The sequence below is a fragment of the Zalophus californianus genome, chromosome 1 (genome assembly GCF_009762305.2).
Source record: "Zalophus californianus isolate mZalCal1 chromosome 1, mZalCal1.pri.v2, whole genome shotgun sequence".
NCBI classification, from domain to species: domain Eukaryota; kingdom Metazoa; phylum Chordata; class Mammalia; order Carnivora; family Otariidae; genus Zalophus; species Zalophus californianus.
In genome coordinates, this window is record NC_045595.1 from 51,119,602 (window position 1) to 51,142,086 (window position 22,485).

The following is a 22,485-nucleotide window of genomic DNA, read 5'->3' on the forward strand; positions in this document are numbered from 1 at the left end:
CTTCAGGCGGCGGACGCCCGGGGCGGAGCCGCGGTCGCCGCCACCCAGAAGCCTCGGCCCAGCAGCCTGCCTCCGCCTCCAGCGCGCGCTTCCTGCCACGTTGCGCAGGGGCGCGGGGCCAGACACTGCGGCGCTGGGCCTCGGGAAGGACCGTACCAACGACCGCCTCCCCGCCACCCCCACTGACCCGCTCAGTGGTTTCGCTCATTTGGGACCCGAGCCAATGGCATGGGGCCGTTCCCCGGGCTTCAGCAACCAATCAGATGCCGAAGCCGAGCAGGCGGCGGGTAAACCGACTCCCTCCAAGGAAGGGGCGGGTGGCAGGACGCCCGTTCGGGAGGCACTTTCACTGACCCTCCACCCCCCGCGGGAGGTCGACCGCGCCCGCTCCTCCAGCTCTCTCCCCACCCCATCTACCTACCCATCCCACCCAGGGAGCAATGCGAGAGTCCCCAGGCGGCTGCGTACTCTCGAGGCTGTAACTGACAGCCGCTTTACTCCAACCAAAACACGCCATTTGTGTTTTCACACACGGCGGGAGGAGAAGCGGCCAATCAGTGACAAGAGGTGAGCCGGAAGCGCTCCTCCCTCTGCAGGAGCAATGGCTCCGTCCGGATTCGAGCCTTTTCCGCTCTTCTCCCTCCCCCTCCGGTTGCCGCAGGGCGGGCCCCACTCTTGCCTGCTTCTGACCACCTCTTTCCCTTCCATCTTAACAAACGTTATACTCCCGACTTCCCGCGGGGGAAGGCGACCCCCCATCTATCAGCCAGACCGTTTCAGCCACCCATCTCCCTCCAGTCCACCGGCTCCCCCCCCCCCCCCCGCCCACCAGAGTCCCGCTCCCCTACCTAGCCGAGGCTCTCTGAGGAGCCGGAGCCCCAGAGCACAGCCTCTTCTCTAGGCGGCCCCGGCGGCTTCCGCTGATTGGCGGCGAACTGGCCAATGGATGCGGGGCGGTGGGCGGAGAAGCCAATGGCGCGGCGGGAGGGGGCGTGTCCCGGGTGCCCCTGGCGCCGGCGCTGGGAATCCCCGTGCGGTCAGTGGCGTTTCCGCTCGGGCAGCGGGCTGAGTGAGCTGCCGCCGCCGCCGCCGCCGCCGCCGGGGGAGGGGCGGCCGCCGCCCGCCTGCGCTGAGAGACTCACGCAGCCCCAGTCCCGCCAGTCCGCCAACACTGTAGTGCCGGCCCCCCCTCCTTCCCTGGCCCTTCCCCCTCCCCGCCTTTGGCTCGCTCCGCCTTTCTGCCCCCCACCCCCACTTCACGGGCACGGGCCATTCCCGGCCAGGAAACGCCGTGGCGCCGCGTTGGGCCTAACTCGAGTCCTGCTGCCTCCCGGGAGTGCTGTGCGCCGCAGCCCGGGCCCAGGCCCCGGCAGCGCCTGGGACAAGGTAAGGGTCCGACAGAAAAGAGAGACCTCACGACCGGGCCCTGGGGGAGGGAAGGGTCACCTCCTCCGTCTCCCCGCGCTCGCTCTGGGACGTGGGCCTGGCCCTCCCCAGGCTTTTCACAGGAGGATGCTGTCCCTTCTCATCCCCCTCGCTGCCCCCCACACACCATTGCACCCCTCTTTCCCAGGGAGAGAGGCCCCCTTCGTAATCTAGTCGACCCCACTACCCTTTTCATGCCTTTCCTGGGTCAGGACGCTTCCCCTCCCCCACGCCTCTTCACCCCTTTTCCTGGGAACTGCCTACTCCACGTTTACCTTTTACTTGAGGATAGGCCTCTCCCTGCCCTCCTGTAAAAATGCACAGGCATACTTTTTTCCCTCTCCCCTAACCCCCACCCCCACCCCCTTTCGCGCGGCCTTGTGACAACTCTGATCTCTGGCGGGGGGGGGGGCCTCGATCCCCCCCCTCCATAATGTTCCTGGACGCCTTCAGTCTCGTTCTTGGGTCCCCATCTCAGATGATTGCTTCTTTTCCCACACTAAAGACGTTACCTTCGCCACCCCCACTTCACGTTCTTGGGCTCTCAGTGGCGTATGCCCCAGTATCTGAGATAGCCTCATTGAATTTGTAGGGTTCGAGCTTGGAGTTGAGCCAGATTGTGTCGTTTTTCCTGCCTTGGGCGTGGAGAGCGATCATTTGAGAACGTCTTTAAAAGCAAAAAAATTTGCCCTTTATGAATTCCCTTTCCCTCTGCGTGGAAGCCAGGGATGTGAGGTGAATGGTGGTAAGATAAAGCCCTGGTTTTTTAAGTAGGTGAATCGCGTGAGAGGGAAAGTTGAACTGTTGGGAAAGCCCCTTCTATGCTAATTTATTCTATAGAGCGCCTTTGCTGGTCTCACTTCGTAGGAATAACTGGTCTTTCTCTTGGATACTGATGCTGCAGCCAGCTCTGCTGGTCTGGATCAGGGGTGCGTGGATGACCTGCATTTTCTGCTTTCTCATGTTACTTGTGCAATGTGTTCACCAGTAACTCATTTCTTACCCAGAGCTCAGGGTTCCATTGGGCTTTGTCTGCACTTTAGTTCATTTCTCCAGTTTTCTCCCTGGTCATAGTACTGAAAGAGTCCCCAGGTTTTCTGCTAATTTCCTTTATAACTTGACTAAACAAGTTGCTTTTAAATGACATATTTGTGATCAAGGTCATATTTACATTTTTTTGTTGTTGGGCAGATGTTGCATAGCTATACTTTTGATTGGGGAGGATCCAGCTGAGTTGAGTGTTTAGAGATTTTCAGGAGAATGTTGGTGTATCTTATTTGGGAAAATTTCTTGATGGTTAATTTCATGTCATTAATGTTTTTAGGTCATTTTAAGAGAAAAGTTGTAAGTGGTAATTTTAGATGTGTGGAATGTGGATGTGAGCCTAGGACTAAAGCAAGAATATTCACTTAATCAGAGGTTTCTGGGCCTCTTGGAGGACACAGGAAATTTTTTTTATTGGATTTCTTCCAGTTTTCTCAGGAGGGTCATTAGTTTTCTTCTATAGCCCCAAATTCTGGCCCGTTATGGGATTAGAGTCTTCAAGGGTTACTCACACTGTCATTATGTATAGAAAAATGAATTATGTCCTTTGATAAGACAAGACACAAGGCTCTGTCTCTAGCTGCAAATTTAAATTTGACTATAAAGAGAGTGTTTTGAACATTGGCCTTTTAAAGATGAAAACTTAATCTTCACTCCTAAATTGCTGGCTTAATTTAAAAATAGATATTTGGAATTTATTTGGTGAATTTTGATTTTTTTAGTAAAAGGTCTTAGTTTAAAACTAAAAGGGTGACCTTAGGATTGTTTATTTCTAAAAGCATAATTCCAGCCCTTCTGGCATGGAGCACTGGTCCAAAAAAAAAGAAAAAAGAGTGTGTAAGGAGTGGGGGTGGGGTAAAGAGAAGGTTGTTCCTTTGGGTTGGATCACAGGGGTGAGTATACAAGGCAGCAGCAGCTGCTGGCTTTGGAGCTCTGGTTGCTACGTGAGAAGCTTGAGTAGTGCTGGCTGCTGTCTCCAGGGAAGGACAGCAGTGCAGCGTCCATTAATGCTGTTGGCTGCAGGGAGCTGCACTTAGGCGATGGCTGCTTCAGGACTAAGAAGAAACCTTGCTTTCCTGGGAATTTTGACTGCTGAGCTGGTTTGCATTTTATTGGTGGGGAGATGAGAGTTAGCAATTCATAACCTTCTACCCATTTATGGATATCAGCATCTGCAAAATGGATCACAGTTAAAGACTCTTCTTGTTTGGCTTTGGTTTTTGTTTTTGGGGGGCAGATTTTCGGTTTTTAGCTGAGGATTTGTGCTTAGATAGGTCTGAAAGTTCTGTTAGAGTTTTAATGTTTCAATCCATTTAAAACCAAAGTAATAAGAATTTAAGGATCTTCCAGAGAACCAGAATGGGAAAAATCAGTTCTTTTTTCTGCAACTGACATGTTTCCTCCATCCCTTTAATTATTGAATTAATTTTGATATTTTGTTGTTTGTGTGCCTCCTTCCTTCTCTCGAGTTTTTAGGCCACATTTACCTTATTGAATAGATGTTTTGCTAAACATATTACTACATTTGGAATTGTAAACTCTAAAAAGAACTCTTTTTGGAATGATTTCTAAATATAAATCTCAGAAGTATTTTCTTTATTTCTGTATTAGTATAGATTTTTCTCGATTAGATTATTTCTTTGACGTTTGACTTATAAAATTGATTCATTATATATATGTTGGATGTAGTCTTGTAAGATCACAAGGATGTGTGTTTGGCCATGATCCATTTGAAATAAAGGATGGACCAGAAGGAATATTCAGAAATCGAATAAGTCTAGAGTGCAGGATACTTGAAAAGATAGCCTCTGAGCCCCTTATGTGGTCTCCCCTTCCCCCACAGCTCTTGCACATTAGGCAGACCTTTGATTAGGCAGAACAGTTTGTTGAATATGGAAGTACTTGAAGGAAAACCACCACCCAAATGTACCACAACTTACATAGTATCTAACAGATGTCAATGTGTTTTCTTCCCCCTACCCCTCCAAGACTCTTGCATCCTATTTTTTCCCCCAGAATTTTGATATTTTCAGTTTCATGTAAATGTACTTAAATCCCACAATCATCTATAATGTGTAATCTGACTCTGGCATTTGTGGCAGGGAACCAAAAAGAATGGAAATGAGTTTTGTCATTCACAAATGTGGGTTGCATTGTCTCTTAGTGATACAAACAGATTAATGAAATAGAACCTTTAACGAATAATATTTTAGGTGGTTCTGTTCTTATTAGTATTATATATAAAAGGTGCTATATCAAATAAAGATGGTTTCACTCATACTTGCTGTTTAACATAGCTTAGATATAAATGTAAATGTCTTCTAGTTTTAAGTTATTACATAACATGAAAGTTACCTTATAAAAGAATTGCTTTTTCACTTGTATTTTCTATTGTTTGGAACCCTTTGATCTTGATGTAATCATTTTCTGAAAGATCATAGAGGCCCTTTTCATAGGATTTATTTAACCAGTATGCTTGAAAATTTTTGTATCTTCTGATCCTGTTTCGTGTCTAGGAAGTTAAATACTTTCTGAACTTATTCTAGCCTTTCTAGTGGAGGGTTGACATCTCATTTTTTGCTTTTGGACAGGAAAATAATATAGTGCAAAATGGAGATGTGCAGACAACCGCTCTTGCCTTATCCTCTTCGTGTTGAAATAACTTAATGAAACATGAGGCCATAGTTAACAATCATCGGATACATCTTATTGAAAATTGGATTATGATCTAGAATAAAATTTTCTTCTAATTTCTGGTTCTGCTTTGGTGATTTGTCAGCTCAGTCTGAAACTAAAAGGCTTAGCAGTGAATTTTACTTATTAAAAAACTTCCAGGTATTGAAAACTAAAACTTACTGATAGGGATATTTTTTTTAAGATAAAACTTACTTTGAACTCTGTAAAATGTGTAAGATAATGTATATTTAGTAATACAACTAGTAGTTATTTATAATTTGATTAAAAACATTCTCTCAGGAGTGCTTGGGTAGCTCAGTTGCTTAAGCTTCCTATTTGATTGATATCAGCTCAGGTCTGGATCTCAGGGTCATGAGTTCAAGCACCGCGTTCGCGTTGGGCTCCATGCTGGGTGTGGAATCTACTTGGGAAAAAACCCTTTCAGACGCAGTCCTTAGAAAATAAGTGTAACGCATCTGTGATAGACAAGAATTGGTACCTTTCCTTACTGCCAAAAATTCCAAAATATGTGATGAAATGGCACTCTTAACCTTCCACTTGCTATAGCAATCTCTCTTGTGGTAAAGATTCAGAGAAATTCATGAAAGATAGAATACCATTTATTTATCAATATATATTTTATTAAATCATTTAGAATCTTATGAAAAGTGTCCTATTGTATATTCAGTTCTAAATTGATACCCAGTAATGGTGGTGGGACCTGCTGTTAGAAAGCATCACTTTAGAAAAAGCTCTTAACACTTTATGAAGGAAACCATGAGAGATGATAAAGAAACAACGACGCTAAATCTCAGCCTACTTTATAGGAGCCTTCACTGAACAAGGAATATGTAATCCCATCCTGTCTCACTCAGTTTTTCCATCATACTGATTTTGTTTGCTGAATACCTCAGGGAGAGATGTAAGGGTCACATTAAGTATCTTTGATAGAAACACAAGGAAAAGGAATTTTTTGCTTATTAGAATAGTATCTTCGTATTGTTAAAACACTAAGATTATTAGCGAGTTTTGCTTTATGTATACGAGTGTTGGTTTGGTCTGACCTCTTTTTCTTCTGTGCTTTTCTGTCTTCCTTGTAGTCAGAATTTTCGGAGTTTAGATGGCAAATTGAAGTAGTAAGAATCATTTCCTTAGCTATGTTGGTTATGTGTATACACCCAGAGCTGGGGATACTCTTTGGCCTATGTTATGAATCATAAAATAAGCAGTGGATATAGGAATTTGTAAGAATTTGTTTCTGTCTGGGGACTCAAGTTTTTGATGTGCTACCTAATCAAGGGAAAATGACGAATTCCTTGCTGCTGTATTTGAAAAATAGATGGAAGCATGGGAGGAGCCTGAGACTTGCAGCAGGATTTGGTCTGAGTAGAAAAGGAAGATTTTTGTTTCAAATTGCCAGCTGCTTATGTCAGACTGACTCCCTTATTATGCTTTTAGTTGGCCTGTCAATATGGCCAAACAGCTAGATAAGTGCGGGGCAGGACAAAGGGCTCTTTACACAGCGGGGAGGCAGTGTTGGTGGGGGAGGGGCAAGAGGTAGGAAAGGCAGGAGGAGGAGGTTCTTTTCCCTGGGAGATTATTCAGTTTGGCATACAATTAAAGAAATCATTTACAGTTCCCACTCGAGCATTGAATTTGTGCTAACTATATACTCTTAATCCCAAATTTAGTATATCCCTGAATACGTGGTAAGGACCCATTGCCTCCTCCAAAGAAAAATAAAAAACTAAAGCTTTGTATAGGTTAAAAGAAAACAAATCCTATGCCCTCCACTCTCCTATATACAAGTCACCTCCTGAGGAAACCAGTTCTAGAGCATCTGACAGCTGAATTCTCATTAAGAAATGGAAAAGAATATTTTATCTGCATAAAACTTTTATGTTTCAATATATATATTATTTAGATTGGGATTAGGCCAGAATAGGTAGAATAATTTGTTTAGCTTTGTGAAAGAGTTGCATATTGTTAGCTCCAATTTTATTTTGTTTTATTTTTTAAGATTTTATTTGTTTATTTTAAGTAATCTCTACACCCAGTGTGGGGCTTGAACTCACAACCCCGAGATCAAGAGTCACATGCTCTACCTACAAGCCAGCCAGGTGCCCCTGTTAGCTCCAGTTTTAGACCAGTAATATGGAGAACACCCTACAGGATATATGTGTTGGATTGCCATCATATAAAATGCCAACTGTCTGATCTCTACTTCCTGGAGAACCTGATATTCCCTGGAAATCCCAAGGTGCCCTCCCCCCTTTTTAGGTTAGGCACAACCTAGTTTGATACATTTGTACTCAGCTCCCAGCAGAAAGTGGGGTGGTTGCATCTAGCTTATTAGAATAATATGAATCATGGAGTTGGAAGAGATTTGTCAGTTACCTGGCCCTTTAAGCAAAATCACAATGAAATATTTCAAAGTTTGGCCCCTTTTTGAAGTTTTCGTTAAAATGTTAAACCAGTCAGTGTCCTAAATAGTATTTTTGGTTAGTTTTATTTATTTTTTTTTAAGATTTTATTTTTAAGTAATCTCTGCACCCATGGTGGGGCTGGAACCCACAACCCTGAGATCAAGAGTACATGCTCAGTCGTTAGGTGTCTGCCTTCGGCTCAGGTCATGATCCCAGGGACCTGGGATCGAGCCCCGTGTCGGGCTCCCTGCTCAGTGGGAAGCCTCTTTCTCCCTCTCCCACTCCCTCTCCTTGTGTTCCCTCTCTCGCTGTTTCTCTCTATCAAATAAATAAATAAAATCTTTAAAATAAATGTCAAACAGTACATGTATGCCAGTTCCTTTAAAAATATGTGTATAAAAGAATTTGCATTCACATTACAAATTAAATAGTTATTTGGATTAAAAAAGATTCTTTTATAAAGAAGTATATGCTAAGGTTCTTTTAAATGCTTAATATATTTTAAGAGAATTTGATTTTTGGAGATAATTGGTTTGAACTCAGTTTTCCAAGAGTATATCTGTTAACTTGCATTGAGGTACCACCTGTATTGCAATGTTATTAAACTAGCCTTAAAGCTTTGCCTTCTATCCAAACTGTGCAGGAGATGGTAAAGGGAACTGGAATGCTAACTTTTGCTCATGGTTTTGGACCTTGTGACTCTTAGCGAAGAAGAGATATTTTAACTTAATAGATAACTAGAAAAAATGGTCTTTAAGGCACATTCTCATATTAAGCAAACCTGATCAAGTTTTGTGTCATTTCCCTCTGTAAAAGAAAGATACATGTATTACCCACTTATCATTATATTGTTATGTGTAATGGTTTTTGCAGTAATGATACAAAGTTTTGACCTGAAAAGGGAAATTTGAGAGACCAATTATTATTGCCATTAGTTAGGTTTTTTTATTAGTGAAATAGCAACAACGTGAACATGAAGTTCAGTGAGCTATATTTTATATTACCATAAAAATTTAGGGTAGTCATTTCTTCTCTTTATAATTCGCTCACGTGGATTATTTCCATAGATTTGTGGCACTAAAATAGAAGCCATCTAGTTTAAAACCTGGCCTCCATTCCACATCGTTTTCTCTACATGCACAACAATGCTAGCATAGAGTAAACATCCTTTCACACACATGTGCATGTACACACACACGCCTCTTCCCAAATAACTAGAAATCTCTTCATTTTGGGTTCTTCTGCTACTTAATAGTAGCAGAATCTTGCCAGAGGCCCTAAAAGGTTTGGGATGGGGGGAGGGGCAAATTTTGATCCCAGAGGTTATGATAACTGCTTTGGTTCCCAAAACAGCTAACCTGAGTTCCAGTGAGACCTCACCAGCAGTAGACGAGAATGGAGGTGAAACAGCACTGTACTTCATCTTGCCTGTGCAGCTGCTCCACCTTATTTCCTGCCATTATTGTCCCACAACGGCTCTCCCCAGCAAAAAAGAAACTAGGACAAAGAGGGAAAATTGGATGGGCTCATAGGATTTTTTATTATGGTTAGGTTGTGGCTTTGTTTATAAGTATTTTAAGTACAAAGTTAATTTGTCTTGGGGCGCCTAGGTGGCTCAGTCGGTTAAGCGTCTGCCTTCGGCTCAGGTCATGGTCCCAGGGTCCCGGGATCGAGCCCCACATCGGGCTCAGGAAGCCTGCTTCTCCCTCTCCCACTCCCCCTGCTTGTGTTCCCTCTCTCGCTGTCTCTCTCTCTCATAAATAAATAAAATCTTTTTAAAAAAAGTTAATTTGTCTTTAAAAGTCAGTAGTCAAAGAGATTTTATAACTTCAGTATCTTCCATTTTGTTTCTTAATAAACCATTTCAGATTCTTAGCCTTACAGGAAAAAAAAAAAGTTTTTAAGCATACTTAATTTTCATTGGCTGTTCACACAATCATTATTACCACCAGATGCCACCTCGAGTATTAACTTGAAGAAAGGGAGAAATATCTTCTGTGGATAATGTTTGCAATTTTATTGGGAATTACTTATTTGCGTTAACATAGACCTATGACTAAAATAAGGTTAAAGAGTTAAACGTTTACATATGTTTGTCCCTTTACCTTAGTGGAGGTGAAATTGTTTGCATACAAATTTTTCATCCTTCAGGTTCGTTCTTCAAGCTGCATAATTTATTTTCTTCAAGACTTCTCTTTCCCATATCACCACCCCAAACAAATTTTATTTTTATCATTTATATTGTCTTCTGATGCTATTTTCTTCTCCCCACTCCTGAAATACGAAGAGTCAAATAAAACCCAGTAATCTAATAAGTTGTGTGTACTGCTGAGTATAGTAACGGATTATTTCATAACTCTTAGGAATTATGATCTGGTTAGGATGTTCTAGTATCATGTTAGCATATTTTGTAATGTTAACATGTTAATTTTAACATATGTCCATATGGATCTCATTGTTTGATATTTGCACCCATTGTTTGTCATTTTGTAGGAGGTTGTTGTGGTCGTGTTCCCCCTACCCCCTCTGGTCTCCATGGTTTTTTATTCCTGCCCTCTTACGATCTTTGGCCTATGTTGGAAAATTCTATTTCTTTCTGCCAACCTCAGTGCATGCCACAACACATACAATTTGTACTCTCACATCTTTGTGAAGGAGGGTGATTTCTAGTTAATAAGCAACTGTTAGGGCATTCCCAGTATCCAAGGAAGGTTTTAAGTGGAAGGACCTGTTGGCAATTAGACTGCCTCTGCATTTATGTTACATTTTCCTTTATTAATATAGGCTGTTGAGAGTTGACTTGTTTGTATGAGAAACCAGACAGAAAGGGAAGAGGTTACTTAAAAAATAAAAGTTTATTATGATAAAGTTTGGGTTAGAATCTGAAGGGCACTTTTTAAAACTTTAGTTCTAAAGACAAAAGAGTTTAATCTAAAATAGAACAAAGAAAAAAGGGCTTTCAGGGCAGTATGATTGATTGCATGCCGAATGTAGCATTAGATTGTATGAATGCATACATTTTTATTTTCTCAATTTCTATGGTGCAAATTACTGTGGCCATACAAATTTAATGTCTTTATGCCCACAGCCTGAAAACTATTAAGTGAAATGACAAATAAATAAATAACAGGAAAGTCTGAGGAATATGTAGAAGCAAGTCCAGATTTTTAAAGTCTCTTTTTAATTATTTTTGTTCTTGCTGGACATATTTAGTTTTATTTATGGCAATTAGAACTTTAATGTCATAGCCTAGTAATAGAACAAAATAAGGGTAGGTTGACATGGTGTCAGTGCATATTTTAGAATGAGACTAAAATTGTTTCATATTGTTACATATTTTCATATTTAGGCTACTTTTATTGAAAAAGTTTACCCAATATTTGAAAACCTATGAAGTGGCATAAAATACAGGTTGAATGGGTAGTCATATTATTGGTGGCTCGTTATATAAGCAATAGTAAAACCAGATATTTACTAAAAATCCCCAAAAGAAAATTAGGCTAGCATCACTTATGGAGCTTTGAATTTACTGTAGCCAAACTACTTAGAACAAAACAAGTAGGTAATAATGCCAACCCCAAGGCTCTTACTTTGGAGCCTCAGCTGGTTGACCTGACCCAGATGTTTTTACCTCTTCCTGACTTAACTCCTAGGTCACTAAGATTTGAAGTGTTACTGGGAATAAGGTATCTGTTCATCAACTGAGTAGGAGTCTTAGCTGGCCATGTGGAGGCCCATGAGAAGACCTGTATTTTAAGAGAAGCAAAGCTCTTGAGTAAGTGTAACTTTTCCCTCCATAGTTTGTCATGAATAGTTGGTATGAAAAGGAATGGCTTGAAGCTTGTAGAATAAACTGAGCAACAAGAAGAGACACAGACATCCCACTTTATGAAGTAACTATGTGCCAGGTAAGAAAGAGGGAAAAAAATTTTATAGAATACTTTAGTTTTTCTGAACTTCATAATATTAGGAATGTGTTTCTTTGGAAAATCATTACGCAGAGGACTGAGCTGAATATCTTTTGTGAAAACAGTAAAAAAATAAATTTAAACTTTTATAGATTGAGTGTATGTCTCGATTTCCCTGGGACAGTCCTGGTTTATGCCTACCACATAATTAGTAATAGCCCCCCTTTCACTCTCAAAAATGTCCCAGTTTGGACCATAAATTATACGCTCGCCCTAATTATAGAGGATCGTGGAACTTTTCTTGACTACATAGCAACCAAATTTTCTTTTATATAGCTCTTTGATTCTCCTCTCTGCTAGGATTTATCTGTTGGCCTGTCTGAACCCCTGTTTCCACCTGAGCAGTTCTTGGAACATCTTTCTTTTACTTGTTGGTGAGAGAGGGGATATATACAGATTTGATAATTACAAATACAATAAAATAGAGGGAAAAAAATGAATTCCTTTTGGCTTTTATTTAAACCATTCCATTTGGGGATGCCTGGGTAGCTCAGTCAGTTAAGCATCTGCCTTCGGCTCAGGTCGTGATCTCAGGGTCCTGGGATCAAGCCCCACGTTGGGCTCCCTGCTCAGTGGGGAGTCTGCTCTCCCTCTGCTCCTCCCCCCCCCCCCCAGCTTGTAGGCTCTCGCACTCGCTCTCTCCCCCCTCTCAAATGAATAAATCTTTTAAAAAATATTTTTAAATTTTTATTTATTTGACAGAGAAACAGCAAAAGAGGGAACACAAGAAGGGGGAGAGGGAGAAGCAGGCTTCTCTCAGAGCGGGGATCCTGATGCGGGACTCAATTCCAGGACCCTGGGATCATGACCTGAGCCAAAGGCAGACGCTTAACTACTGAGCCATGCAGACGCTTAACTACTGAGCCATCCAGGTGCCCCTCAATGAATAAATAAATCTTTTAAAAAAATAAATAAACCATTCCATTGGGATAAGGTCTGTACGTTGCATTAGTTTGATAAATTTGAGTCTTTCTAGTTCATAGATTCTCTTTCTCTTTTATATGTAATATACTTGTTAAATTTACCATTGTGTAAAGAGTTCGTACTCCCTGGATGTTGGAGGTTTTATCTCCATGGTGTCATTTAACATGTTCTGTTAGATGACCACCCCGTCCACATTTCATGTAAATTAGTTATTAGATGGATTGTAAGTATACTTTATAATAGTACTGTGTACTTCCATTAAGAGTTACATAACATAGGGATACCTGGGTGGCTCAGTTAAGTGTCACCTCTTGATTTGGGCTCAGGTGTCCTGGGATTGAGCCGGGTGCATTGGGCTCTGAGCTCAGGAAGGAGTCAGCTCAGGATTCTCTCTTCTCTCTTCCTGCTCAAGTGCGCTCACTCTCAGATTCTCCCTCTGGCTGTCTCTTTGCTCTTTCTCTCTCAAATAAATCTTTTTTAAAAAAAGCGCCTGGGGGGCTCAGTTGGTTAAGCGACTGCCTTTGGCTCGGGTCATGATCCTGGAGTCCGGGATCAGTCCCACATCAGGCTCCCTGCTCAGCGGGGAGTCTGCTTCTCCCTCTGACCCTCTTCCCTCTCATGCTCTCTATCTCTCATTCTCTCTCTCAAATAAATAAATAAAATCTTTTTTAAAAAAAGTTACATAATATCTACCTATGTGATGTTAAGCTGCTGTTGGTATTCATCAGGTGGATCAGCCATTCCTAAACTTTATGCTCCTAAATATTGAAAGCCCCAAAGAGATTCAAGGATCATATCGAGATTTACCAGATTAGAAATTGAAACAAAAATTTTTAATTATCAACTAATTTTAAAATAATGGTAACAAATCCTGCTAAAATAAATGACATTACTTTTATGAGAAAACAAAAAAAGAATAACTATATTTCCAAATTTTTTTTAAAAGTGGCATTGTTTTACATCTTTGCAAATCTCTTCAGTGTCTGACTTAACAGAAGACAGCTGCTTTCTCACGGCTGCTTCTCCATTTAATTTGTTGTGATAAGTTGTATTGGTTGAAGACTGAAGAAAAGCTGGCCTCACGTTGATAAGTAATTGAAAAGACAAAGACTGCACATACCCCTGAAAGAATCTTGGGAACTTCAGCAGTTCTCAAACCACAAGTTGAGAACAATGGGCCTAGATCCATTATTGCCTTTATGGTTGCAAAGTGGTGGTATTTTATCACTACCTCATTTATTTTCTGTAGTACTCCCTCTTCTGTATTTGGTTATCCTACGGTACATTTTGAATGCAAAAGGCAAGATCAGTGTTTTTTTTTTCCCCCTTAACAGTTTTCAAAATAATGGGTTGGTAACCTAGCAGCCTCCATAGGTGATCAGTGAAGTGTTATTATTGTGTACTTATGGTCTGAAATATGTTTGATATGTTTCAGTCTCTTGCAGTTATTATTTTTGACATTCAGATTGTCCCACATTTGGCTGTTGTCTTTTAAGCACTTTTTACTCATTCTCTGTTGTTTCCTGGCTTATTTTTTTTTATTGGTTCCCTTCTAGTATGACAGGATGTTCCAGGATCATTTTGTACATTTCCTGGCCAAACCTGGAATTACTCATTTCTGCAACACACTGGTTTCTTTCGGGGGGAATGGTACCTAGAGACCACAGTGTGGGTGCTAGGAGTGTTCATTGCTCTTGGGTTGGTCCTTGTTTCTAGATCTTTTCAATGAACAGGACTGGTTATTGGTATTTGGTAACTTTTATTTGGAATTCAATACTACATAATTTTTTATATAAGTCTAACTTCTTTTCCCCATTCCCCAAACCCCAGTTTCCACTAACACCAGTGCCATTACTCTTTGTTTTGTCCCACATTGCACACACAACAGTTTTACAACACTCAAACAATATGATCACTGGAAAGTGAGTTTTTTTATATATACCCCCCCCTTTTTTTAGGATTATATCCCTCTAAGGATATACCATCAAATGTTTTAAAGTCACTTGGAATAATTTTTTTCTATGTGGCTATGCCACCAACTTGATATACAATGAGGTTAGTTTGTTTCAACTAAATCTCAGATTTTTCAGGGATTGCTTTTGTTTTATTATTACGTAAAATAGCATTACTAAGTGAAGTGTACAAATCTGCCTGTAGTCAGGGAAATCTGGCTTACAGTCTTTTCCACCCTGTTCTCTTCCTGTCCCTATATGTAAGACCTGACAGATTCATCATGAATATTTAAAGTGATTTTGTCATAATATTTCTATTATAACACAAAAATCATTTAAGTTAATTTACTAAAACTGTATGCTTCTAGATTTTTCAGTAACAATTATTTTTAGCCCATATAAGAGGATCATGGACTTTTCTGTTCTTCTAGGAACCAGAATTTCTTGCCTTAATATATATAATTCAAGATAAGAAACTTCCTTTCTCTAGTAAAAATGTTCTCTCTTGAAATGCTAGATCATTTTCCATTTGTCTCTGATGATTTCCAGTACTTAAACCTGGCTACCACTTGGAACACTGGTGCTCCTTGTAGTAGAAAGCTGATCAGTTAACATTCCTTGAATGATTCCCTCTTAGACCTGAAAATATATAGTATCTTAGAAAGGATGTCATCTACTGTCTAACATTGTCATTTAAAATTCATATTATTTGATTTTATAAGTCTTAAATATTAAATCTTTTAAAATCATAAACCTGTTGAATGTGAAATCTGTTTTATCCTTTTGAACTATAATACCTAAAAGAAGTAATATTATCATATCATATCATATGGTTTCCTTTTCTGTGCAGAAGGTTTTGGTTTGATGTAATCCTACTTGTTTATTTTTTATTTTGTTGCCCTTGTTTTCAGTGTCAAATCCAAAATCATTGACGAGATCAATGACAAGAATCCTGCGCTCTATGTTTTCTTCTAGGAGTTATACAGTTTTAGATCTTAGATTCAAGTTTAATCCATTTTGAGTTGATTTCTGTGTATGGTGTAGGATAGGGGTCTAGTTTCATTCTTTTGCATATGGATTTTCAGTTTTCCCAGTGCCACTTATTGAAGAAACTGTCCTTTCCCCATTGTATATTCTCGGTGCCTTTGTTGAAAATTAGTTGCCTATATATATACATATATAGACTTACTTCTGCACTCTCTGTTCCATTGATGTATGTGTCTGCTCTTATGCAAATACCATACTTTTTGACAACTACAGCTTTGTCGTATAGTTTCAAGTCCAGAATTATGCTGCCTCCAGCTTTGTTGTTCTTTTTCAAGACTGTTTTGGCTATTCAGAGTCATTTGTGGTTCCATAGAAGGAATTTCAGGATTTCTTTTTCTATTACTGTGAAAAATGCCATTGGAATTTTGAAAGGTATTGCATTGAATCTGTAGGTCACTTTGGATAGTATGGACATTTTAAAAGTATTGATTCTTCCAATCTATGAGCATGGACTATCTTTCCATTCATTTGTGTCTTCAGTTTATTTCATCAGTGTTTTGTAGTTTTCATTATATAGATCTTTTACTTCGGTGGTTAAATTTATTGCTAAATAAATTAATTTGATGCTATTGCAATTGGATTGTTTTCTTAGTTTCTCTTTCCTGTAGTTTGTTGTTAGTGTATAGAACAACTGATTTTTGTACTGATTTTGTATCCTGCAGCTTGTTTATTATTTATACGTTTACAGCTGTTATTTATTAACAGCTTTTTGGTAGAATCTTAAGGGTTTTCTAGATAAGATACCATGTCATTTGCAAACAGACAATTTTACTTCTTTTTTTATTTGGATGCCTTTTATTTCTTTTTCTTGTCTAATTACTCTGGTTAGGACTTGCCAGTGCTATTTTGAATAAAAGTGACAAGAGTGGGTATCTTTGTCTTGTTCCTGATCTTAAAGGAAAAGCTTTCAGTTTTTCACCGTTGACTATGATGTTAGCTGCAGGCTTGTCCTGTATGGCCTTCATTATGTTGAGGTACATTTCGTCTGTACCTCATTTGTTGAGAGTTCTTTTTATCATGAAAGGATACTAAATTTTGTCAAATGCATCTATAGAAATGATATTATTTTTATTCTTCACTTTGTTGATGTGTATCACGTTTATTGATGTGGATAGTTGAACCATCCTTGTATCCCAGAAATAAATCTTAATCGTGGTGTATAATCCTTTAATGTACTAGTGAATTCAGTTTGTGAATATGCTGTTGAGGATTTTTTCATCTGTCTTCATCAGGGATATTGGCTTGTGGTGTTCTTGCTTTGGTATCGGGGTAATGGTAGCCTCACAAAATGAGTTTGAAAGTGTTCCTTTCTCTTCAGTTTTTTGAAAAAAGTTTTTTAAATATTTCAGGATTAGAATGATTGAGGAGTGCCAAAATGAATTCAGATTGGCTGACAATATTTTAAGATAGAGGAATGGGAGTTCTAGGAAAGGACAAAATGATGGGCTAAAGTTATTTTCTTCCTTCCCCCAAAAACAAAACAGGAACTAAAATGCACACGTTTTCTTTTTTAAAAGAATCTACCTTTCAGAGATACATGCTGAAATATAGATCAAATGATACATTGCTGGTGTTTGCTTTAGAATGGAGGAGAGGTAATAGATGAAACAAGATTAAGAGTTGGTAATTACTGAAACAGTGATGAATAAAGGATGTTATTTATAAAACTTTACTTTTATACCTGTTTGAAATTTTCACAATAAAATCTTTTAAAGTTTAAAATAAAAGTGTCTGTAGACTTGGTGGTTGTGGGTCTTGGTAAAGCTGACTTAGTAAACACACTCAGATGTTTCATCTCTCCCCAGGAGTATTACTAGCCCTCTGAGCCCCATTCCTCTTGTGACTGTCACATGATATTTCCAGTCAACAGAAGAATAGAATAGTTACATAGACTTATAATGAGTTTGCACTAAAAGGATATAATAATGTTTTAAAGAAGTCTCCAGATTCTAGAAATCATTCCCAACAGGAAGATTGAGGGAACAATTGGGTAAATTAACAGTATATTCAGTATACAATAGATTTCATTTTATGAGATGGTTGAATTTCTGAAAAGATACCTTGTGTATATTGGGTTAATGTCAAAGAGTCAAGATTTCTCTGGGTGCTTGGGTGGCTCAGTTGGTTAAGCGTCCGACTCTTAGCTTAGGTCTCAATCTCAGGGTCGTGAGTTCATGCCTCTTGTTGGTCTCCACACTGGGCATGGAGCCTACTTTAAAAAAAAAAAAAAAAGTCACGCTTTCTCTAAGAAAACTGATGGGATATTTTGACCAAGGGTGCAGTGTACTCAGTGACTATTAGCAAATCTCACTGTTAGTGGACTTGGCAAGTTACTAATAAGACTCAAACTGTGGCTTCCTCTCTATCATTTTATACTCTTGTGGCCTTGGAAGCCACAAAATGGCTCCTGTTTACTTCTTTAATAGTGTAACCCTACATATCAAAAGTGGGTACCTACAGTGTGCCAGGTATCTTGCTAGGTTCTCTAATGAATGACATCTCACTTAATTCTCAAAATAGTGCAATGGAGTCGTTTACAATGAACGAATTGATTCAGAGTGATCACACAGCTAGTAACAGGATGAGTCAAGTCCTCATGATTCCAAGTTCTTTTTGTTATACTATATTACCTATTTTACTTAAGGAGCCTTTTGTCTCCACTAGTATAATCTGCCTTTTCCTTTCCTCTGAACATTGGGTATTGCTACTTTTCTGTAGTTTTGACCTTTTTTTCTTTAGGATCCTCTGCCAGAATTGGATGGAGCTCCTGGATCTGGATAGAGAAAGGAAATAGATGGGTTTTAATTGGGGACTATCCCTTACGACAGTGATTATAAGGTCTGGCTTCCTTGATATTAAAAAAAAAGTTAATAGGCCTCTTTCAGTCACCCATAGCTTGCCATTCAGTCAGTTATAGGCTTTCTTTATTAAAGTGGCTGCAGTTCAGGAAGTATATAGAGCCAGAGGCCTATGAATCCCTAGAATTTTGACCTCAGGTTTTGTTTTTCTAAGGAAAAGGTTCATAGTCTTAATCAGATTTTCACAAAATCGGTGATCTGTCTTCCAAAGAAAAGATTAAGAACTGTAGATACCCTAGCATTTGGCTCCTAAGAGAGAAAGATAGGAGACTTATTTTGTTCTTCTTCAGCCTGAAAAGGTTGCCCCCCCCCTTTGATCTACTGGCCCAAACAGCAGACCACCACAAAGCCCACCTGTGAATGTGCTGGTTTTCTTATAAAGAAATAATCTATGAGGGGCGCCTGGGTGGCTCAGTCGTTAAGCGTCTGCCTTCGGCTCGGGTCATGATCTCAGGGTCCTGGGATAGAGCCCACATTGGGCTCCCTGCTTGGCGGGAAGCCTGCTTCTCCCTCTCCCACTCCCCCTGCTTTTGTTCCCTCTCTCGCTATGTCTCTGTCAAATAAATAAATCTTAAAAAAAAAAAGAAATAATTATGAATTGATAATTTTGCTACTAGAGGTTAAAACCTAGTTTTACTTCTATCAGCTTGGCATAGATGCACACTCAGTTGTGCTTGTTAAACTCAGTTTTTTCCAAAAGAAAAGAATTTTTTTTCTTTGAAGATTTTATTTATTCATTTGCCAGAGAGAGAGAGAGTGCAGATAAACAAGGGGAGCTGCAGGGAGGGGGAGAAGCAGGCTCCCTGCTGAGCCGGGACCTCAGGATCATGACCCCAGCTGAAGGCAGACACTCAACCGACTGAGCCACCCAGGAGCCCCAAAAAAACTTTTTTAAAAGGAAATCGATGGAAGGCATTAGTAACAGGTCTAGAAGTCACAAGACTTCTAAAGGAATTTGTATTTCAGTAGAATAAGGAATGGTGACAAGCAGCACCCAAATGTGTTTTTAAAACTTTTTTGCCTTGTAAATTAGTGGTCTTGTATTAAAATAAGCTGATAGCCAAATAAACATTCATTATAGGTCCCCTGAAAGAAGAAATCAGGCAGATATTGTCTCCTTTGAACAGTTCACTACAGCAGGATTGGTAGGAATTCATGTTTGCTCAAATAATAGCTAAGAAGTATTAAGTTTGAAATCAGCCAGAAAGACAGTAACAAGCTAGTTTATACCAGGGATCTTTTTTTTTTTTTGGAGAGAGGGAGATCTGAGAGAATCCCAAGCTCGGAGCCTCATGTGGGGCTGGATCTCACAACCCTGAGATCATGACCTGAGCCACAGTCAACTGCAGATGCTCATCTGGCAGAGCCTCCCAGGCGGCCCCCCCTCCCCCAGGGATCAATTTTTGAATATTGGTACTGGACCCAAGTGGGTTTCCTTCCTGCTTTTATATACAGAAAGGTAAAGAGTTAAAACATTCTTGAATCTTAGTGGATTCTTAAGTCCTAAATTTGTTGAAGAGCCACGATTCGTTGTTGTTTTGATTTTTGTTTGGTTGGTTAGTTGGTGTTTTGTTCAGTTTTGTTTTAGACTTTAGAGATGCGCCTGGGTGGCTCAGTGGTTAAGCATCTGCCTTCGGCGGGCGCCTGGGTGGCTCAGTTGGTTAAGCGACTGCCTTCGGCTCAGGTCATGGTCCTGGAGTCCCAGGATCGAGTCCCGCATCGGGCTCCCTGCTCGGCGGGGAGTCTGCTTCTCCCTCTGACCCTCTTCCCTCTCGTGCTCTCTATCTCTCATTCTCTCTCTCTCAAATAAATAAATAAAATCTTTAAAAAAAAAAAAAAAAGCATCTGCCTTCGGCTCAGCTCGTGATCTCAGGTCTTGAGATTGAGCCCCGCATCGGGCTCCCTGCTCGGTGGGGAGCCTGCTTCTCCCTCTCTCACTCCCCCTGCTTATGTTCCCTCTCTCGCTGTGTCTCTGTCAAATAAAATCTTTAAAAAAAAAAAAATTTAGAAATGAGTGTGAAGGCATCATTGGGTAAAGCGGTGGGGGGAGTTCATGATGGTTTGGCCCAATTGGGCAAAGTGGGGCACCTTCTTAGGCAAAGATCCTTATTTTCCTTTTTTGGCCACCCTTAGTAAGGAACATCTGATACATTTACCAGGGTATTTGTTTAGTTCTGTCATAGCAAAATAGACAGTGGTCTTTAAGGACATAAAACGAAAGAGTATTGTGCAGAAGTATTGTCAGTTCTCTGTAATTATTGTTATTGACATTGGTACTTTGTGGGGTGAGAGCCCCAATTACAAAGGATCTAATGCATTACCAAATTCATACCTTTTTTTTTTCTGTATTTTCCTAATCCACAGATAAAAATTTCTGCGCTAGAAGTCCAAGATAAGCTGTTGGGCAGCATTGGTTTCTCCTGAGCTCTCTCTCCATAGCTTGCAGGTGGCTACCCTTCTACTACTGCCTTTCCACAGGGTCGTCCCTCTATGCACACACCTCCCTGCTGACTCTTTGTGTGTCCAAATTTCTTCTTCTTTCAAGCTTCAGTCATATTGGATTAGGGCCCACTCTAATGGCCTCATATAAAAAACAATTTTTTTAATTGAGATATATTTGACATATGACATTGTATTAGTTTCAGGTATACATCATAATGATTTGATATTTGCATACATTGGAAAATGACCACGACAGTAAGTCTAGTCAACATCTGTCACTTTACATAGTTAGCAAAAAAAAATATTTCCTCGTGCTGAGAACTTTTAAGATCTAGTCTCCTAGCAATTTTCAAATATACAACATGTTAACTGTAGTCACCATGCTGTACATTACACCCCTGTAACCTACTTACTTTATAACTGGAAATTTCTAACTTCTGACCCCCTTCACCTGTTTCTCCCATCATCCCCCCAAATCTTTACACTTTTGAAAAACTATCCTTTTTTCCAAAAAGATTGGAGAACCACTAAAGTTACCAGTGGTGGTCTACAAGAGATTTGTCAAAATCTGGGGATTAGGATTTTTTTTAAAAGTCTTAGTTTTTATATTGGTTACCAGGTACTGGAAAAGGAAATACAGTATTCAAAAACAGTAATGTTCAGCATTTAGAAATATTTTACTTGGGAAAAAAATAAGTTTATAAAATAAATTAACAAAAAGGGAAAATAGCATGTAATCCTAAGATATTTTGTGTTTTACTCTACTTATTCAGTGCCGGTCGAACTATGATATGACAGGAAAAGCAACAGAGGTGATTAAAGGAGACAATAAAATGACTGGTAAAACTTAGCATGGTATATGGTGATTATATTTTGCATAAGAATTTGAAGCTGCTTACTGTGCCAGTTGTATTCATTAACTAAAAAGTACTATTTTTTCAGTGTCCTGGGGCTAATTTATTATAAGATTTAATTAACAAATGAGAATTTTGGCCTAAATACAGCTGAAATGTTTACTGAAATTGGATCAAAGATGAGCATCTGTGTCAAGGTTTTAAAATCACTTTTCATATTAAGATCTCTAGAGAAAATGTTTACAATCCAGAAGTTCAATATTTTTGTTTTGCATTATGGGAACTTTTTTTGCATGATGAGAACTTTAAGTTCCTGTGTTGCAACAAACCACTGGCTGTTTGGTCCAGAGATGTTCATTCTCTTGGGCTTCTAGGGAAATAATGTACTCATCATTTCAGAGATTTCAGTTTACACAGTAACCTACTGTATGAGTAAATGCAGGCTTATTTTTTGCTTAGGCAAAGCAGTGTATATCAGTGTTTCTTTGAGTTAATCTTCATCTTCCATCACTATCACTTTTTAAATTACAAATTATTTTAAGTTTAATTTTATTGCCATTGTTACAGCTTATGGTGAGTAGGTTGAGAATAGAATGTGTAGTGGTATATATTTGCATTGACAGATTAGGGCTTATTTTCCGCTAACTGGACCTTTAGATTTGCTTTGTGGTTCAAATAGGAATCATCCATATGCATCCCAGATGCTTTTGTTCTGTGACACCATTACTACAGAATTATTTTTTGACAGGAAAGTGCTCCTCAGGTGAGTACCCTTAGTATCATCACTAAGCCTCTCCTAGTACTCTTTTTTTTTTTTAAGATTTTATTTGTTTATTTGACAGAAAGATAGCGAGAGCAGGAACACAAGC

General features: G+C 39.7%; 1 protein-coding gene across 11 annotated transcripts in view; it reads left to right on the forward strand.

Moving 5' to 3' along the window:
* Positions 1-1,061: 1,061 nt before the first annotated feature.
* Positions 1,062-22,485, forward strand: part of SETD5 (SET domain containing 5) — a 79,208-nt gene continuing 57,784 nt past the window's right edge. For 5 of the 11 annotated variants that reach the window (XM_027583174.2, XM_027583179.2, XM_027583176.2 and 2 more), the window contains exon 1: positions 1,063-1,386. The gene's annotated coding sequence lies outside the window, so the exon portion shown is untranslated. Of the gene's footprint in view, positions 1,387-22,485 lie in introns of all 11 variants that reach the window. The other 6 variants (XM_027583177.2, XM_027583181.2, XM_027583182.2 and 3 more) reach the window with 2 other exon arrangements.